The sequence below is a fragment of the Meriones unguiculatus genome, chromosome 17 (genome assembly GCF_030254825.1).
Source record: "Meriones unguiculatus strain TT.TT164.6M chromosome 17, Bangor_MerUng_6.1, whole genome shotgun sequence".
Classification (NCBI taxonomy): Eukaryota; Metazoa; Chordata; class Mammalia; order Rodentia; family Muridae; genus Meriones; species Meriones unguiculatus.
In genome coordinates this window covers 98727229-98731927 of record NC_083364.1, presented here as the reverse complement: position 1 = coordinate 98731927, position 4699 = coordinate 98727229, and the positions used below count along the sequence as shown (strand labels likewise).

General features: G+C 47.9%; 1 pseudogene; it reads right to left on the bottom strand.

Moving 5' to 3' along the window:
- Positions 1–1387: 1387 nt before the first annotated feature.
- Positions 1388–2295, bottom strand: LOC110553159 (glyceraldehyde-3-phosphate dehydrogenase-like; annotated as a pseudogene).
- Between the last annotated feature and the right edge of the window lie 2404 nt (positions 2296–4699).

Genomic DNA, 4699 nt, shown 5'->3' with positions numbered 1-4699 from the left:
ATGCCTCTATAAAGTCAGGCTGTAGGCAAGCCTGTGGTGTGTTTTCTTAATTAGTGATTGATGGGGGAGGGCCCAGCTCATTGTGGGTGATGCCACCTTGGCCTGTCAGTCCTGGATTCTGTAACAAAGCAGGCTGAGAAGGCCATGGGAGGCAAGCCAGTGAGCAGCACCCTCCATGGCCTCTGCCTCAGCTCCTGCCTCCAGGTTTCTGCCCTGTCTGAGTCCTGTCCTGAGTTCCTTCAATAAGGAACGCTGATATGGAAGTGTGAGCCAAGTAAACCCTGTTCTTCCCAGGTTAGTCATGGTGCTTCATCACGGCAACAGGACCACAACTAGGACAAGTCGGGGCCAGTGTGCTGGGGTATTGCTGTAACAGACTTGATCATGTTTGGGGAGGACTGTGGAAGGACTTTGGAACTTTGAGCTAGAAAAACTATGAAGCCTTGAGAGCTCAGCGGGATGTTCCGTAAGAGCTTGGAAGATAAGAATGTTGAGGGCAGTGCAGAGGATGGAAGCCCAGCTTGTGAAGTTCCAGAGGGAAGTTTGAGAGTCACTTCAACGCTCTCAGGGCCATTTGCTAGTATGAGTTGAGAATCTGTAGTTCTGGCTAGCTGGGGCTGAAGAGTCAGCAGTGATTAATAAGAGACCAGAATTACTGAAGTAAAACTTTTGCTTTACTGGCTCAATTGATGCTGGTCAGCTGGAGCTAAGAAACTAATGGAAATTAAGAAGAGACCAGCATCACTGAGGTGAAATCTGTGAAGTGCTACCTCAGAGTCAGTACAAAGGAGCTGTGTTACAGAGGTGACCAAGGTTGCACCTCACACTTACACCTGAACTTGATAGTGTAAGAGTCACTCAGGTGCTACTGGTTTTGAAGGCATGAAGGGGTCAGAGAACAGCCGAGGCTTGGCACTGTGGAGTCCCTGAAGAGAGCCCTAGAGAAGCTATTGGTGAAAGTGAAGCGCAGTTGTAGCAGCATTTTGGAGATGCCAGTATCCTGGGACAATGACCAAGGACAGCAGCAGATATGGAGTGGGGCCGGACTAAGCCCAGGAGGCAATCGCTGTGTGTGGAGCCAGAGAGTCAGAGAAGTGATCCCAGCCCTTTGGAGGAGCCCAGAAGATGGTGAGTGGTTCCCAGACACTGGTACTGAGTTAGTCACAGAGCTGGTGTTTAGTTTTGCTTTGCTTTGATTGTGACTATGCCCTGGTTCTTCCCTCTTTTTTTTTTTTTTTTTTTTTTTGTAGGTGCAGTGAGCTTTTTTGATGGTATTCAAGAGTAGGGCTCCCTGGGCCCCTCCCGCTACTCTGGGGGTCCGGGATGGAAACCGTGAAGGAGATGCCCAGTGTCAGGGGCTGAGTTGGGACAGGGACTCCTCAGCAGGGCCTCTCTCTTGCTCTCATGTCCTTGCTGGGGTGGGTGATCGGGGCTTCTTACTCCTTGGAGGCCATGTAGGCCATGAGGTCCACCACCCTGTTGCTGTAGCCGAACTCATTGTCATACCAGGAAATGAGCTTTACAAAGTTGTCATTGAGGGCAATGCCAGCCCCAGCATCAAAGGTGGAAGAGTGGGAGTCGCTGTTAAAGTCACAGGAGACAACCTGGTCCTCAGTGTAGCCCAGGATGCCCTTTAGTGGGCCCTCGGATGCCTGCTTCACCACCTTCTTGATGTCATCATACTTAGCAGGTTTCTGCAGTCGGCATGTCAGATCCATGACAGACATGTTGGGGGTAGGAATGTGGAAGGCCATGCCTGTGAGCTTCCTGTTCAGCTCTGGGATGACCTTGCCCACAGCCTTGGCAGCACCAGTGGATGCAGGGATGATGTTCTGGGCAGCCCCACGGCCATCACGCCACAGCTTTCCAGAGGGACCATCCACGGTCTTCTGGGTAGCAGTGATGGCGTGGACTGTGGTCATGAGTCTTTCCACGATGCCGAAGTTGTCATGGATGACCTTGGCCAGGGGGGCTAAGCAGTTGGTGGTGCAGGAAGCATTGCTGACAATCTTGAGCGAGTTGTCATACTTCTCATGGTTCACACCCATCACAAACATGGGGGCATCGGTGGAAGGGGTGGAGATGATCACCCTTTTGGCCCCACCCTTCAAGTGGGCCCCGGCCTTCTCCATGGTGGTGAAGACACCGGTGGACTCCACAACATACTCGGCGCCAGCATCACCCCATTTGATGTTGGCGGGATCTCGCTCCTGGAAGATGGTGATGGGCTTGCCGTTGATGACCAGCCTTGACTGTGCCGTTGAATTTGCTGTGGGTAGAGTCGTACTGGAACATGTAGGCTCTCTGCTCCTCCCTGTTCCAGAGACAGCCGCATCTCTTCGTGCAGTGCCAGCCTCATCCCTGAGACGCGATGGTGAAGGTCAGAGTGAAGGGATTTGGCCGTATTGGGCGCCTGGTTTGCAGGGCTGCCGTCAACAGTGGCAAGGTGGAGACTGTGGCCACCAATGACCCCTTCATCGACCTCAGCTACATGGTCTACATGGTTCTTCCCTCTTAAAGTAAGGATGTATTTAACTTATTTTTTTTTTTATTTTATAGGAGCTCACAGTTGAGAGATTGAATGTTTAAAGAGATTTTAGGTTTTAAAACAGACTTTGGGTTTTTTTTTTAAGAGACTGAATTTTAAAGTGTTTGAATTTATGAAGATTTTGAGACTTTTTAAGTTTGCAAAATGTTTTATATTTTGATATCGATATTAATGTGTCATCTTGGGATGAATAAGAAAGGAAAGGTTGTGGCTTAATAGTGATGTGTTTATGTGTCAGGTTGACAAGGAGTCAGTTGTGCTGGATACTTTTATGTCAACTTGACACAAAGCCATTTTTGAGGAGAGAAAATGACTCAGTTTGAAAAATGACTCCATAAAATTGGGTTGTAGGCAAGTGTGTTTTCTTAGTTAGTGATTTATGGGGGAGGGCGGCCCAGTTCATTGTGGGTGGTGATATCCCTGGGCTGGTGGTCCTGAGTTTTGTAACAAAGCAGCTGAGCAAGCCACGAGGAACAAGCCAGTAAGCAGCACCCCTCCATGGCTTCTGCATCAGCTCCTGACTCCAGATTTCTGCCCTGTTTGGGTTCCTGTCCTGACTTCCTTTGACGATGAACAGTGTAAGCCAAGTAAACCCTGTCCTGTCCACATTGATCATGGTGTTTCATCACAGCAAGAAGACAGATACCATGACCAAGGCAACTTACAAAAGAAAGCATTTAATATGGGGCCCATGGTTACAGAAGGTGAGTCCATGACTGTCATGGCAGGAATTAAGGCAGCAGGCAGGAAGGATGAGGCTGGAGCAGTAGTTGAGGTCTTGGGGGTTGTTGAGACAACAGCCAGGAGGCAGAGAAAGCCAGCTGCAATGGTGTGTTTTTGAAGCCCATCCCCAGTGACACACCTTCACTAAGGCTTACTTCCTAATCCTTCACAGACAGTTCCACCAACTAAGAACTAAGCATTCAAACTTATGAACCTATAGGCACCATTCTCCTCCAAAACACACATTTATTTTACACATTTATTTTCTTTCCTTGACAACGAGATCTAGTTCTGTAATTAGGAACACAGAGTATTTTATTCCCACTCTCCAACCCCTGCTCTTCAATACCCACCTTCTAAAGTTCCTTCCTTGATCTCTTTTTTGTAAGTTGTGTAAACATCCAAGCAGCTCAGTCAGTCCAAACACTCTCAGGACCAAGAAGAGCTGATGTTACTGCTGCTGGGCACATGAACCACCACAGTTTTCTGGGGTCCTTGTCCCTGTTTCCAAGGTTCACTGGTGGCTGTTGGGTATTGTTGATCATTCTTTGTGCAAATCAGAACTCTATCCCAAGGTCTCACTTCAGACTCCATCTGTGAGCTAAATGTGAGCATGCCTCTCATCCATCTGCATTCAGTCTGCCCCAGCCTCACTGTGGGTATACACAACTCCATCTGTCCCAGGACAGGCAATTAAAGGCTCTCGTATGTTTGGCCAGTAGATCATAATTATGCAATCATATCTATGGGTTCTGTGGGAGCTTCCAAATGAAATGATGACGTTAGCGACAGAGTCCCAAGGCTGGTGCTTTGGAGAAAGCAGCTGGGCCTCCTTTCATCCCTGAGAAATAGCTGCAGAGCCAGATGCTCAGCATTACAGAATTTTATACATGAGATTCAAATGACCACAGGCAAAATCTAGGGAGACTTTGCATCAGTGTGGAAGCTGATCTTTTGGGCAATGACTGCAAACAGTAGAGTAAGAAATGCAAGTTTCTCTTTGTGAAGCCACACTGACAAAGTCTGCACTAGATGTGCGCCGCCCTGGAGGCCCGTCAGGTGCTCAGACAGAGGAGGGCAGTAACTTCAATGTTCTCATCTCAACTTTTAAACGCCTCCTCAGTCTTATTAAGGGCACCATGTGGTAGCACATATTAATTTGGTGCTCGCCCTAGCAACCAGATGCAGGTCAGGTTTGAGGGGTGTGTTTAGCTAAAGAGTAAATCAGACAGCTATTTCTAAGATCATCATCTTAGCTTGATGGATGATAATTCCATGCTAGCATTTAAAATCATTTCCTTATTTTAATTTAGTATTAAATGTTTGGTACCCTTCCTCAAATTGAGGGGCCAAAAAAGCGAATGAGAAAGAGATTGTGTTTGCTCTCTTGATAGGTTCACCCCTGCATTTAAGCTATAAATATCATTG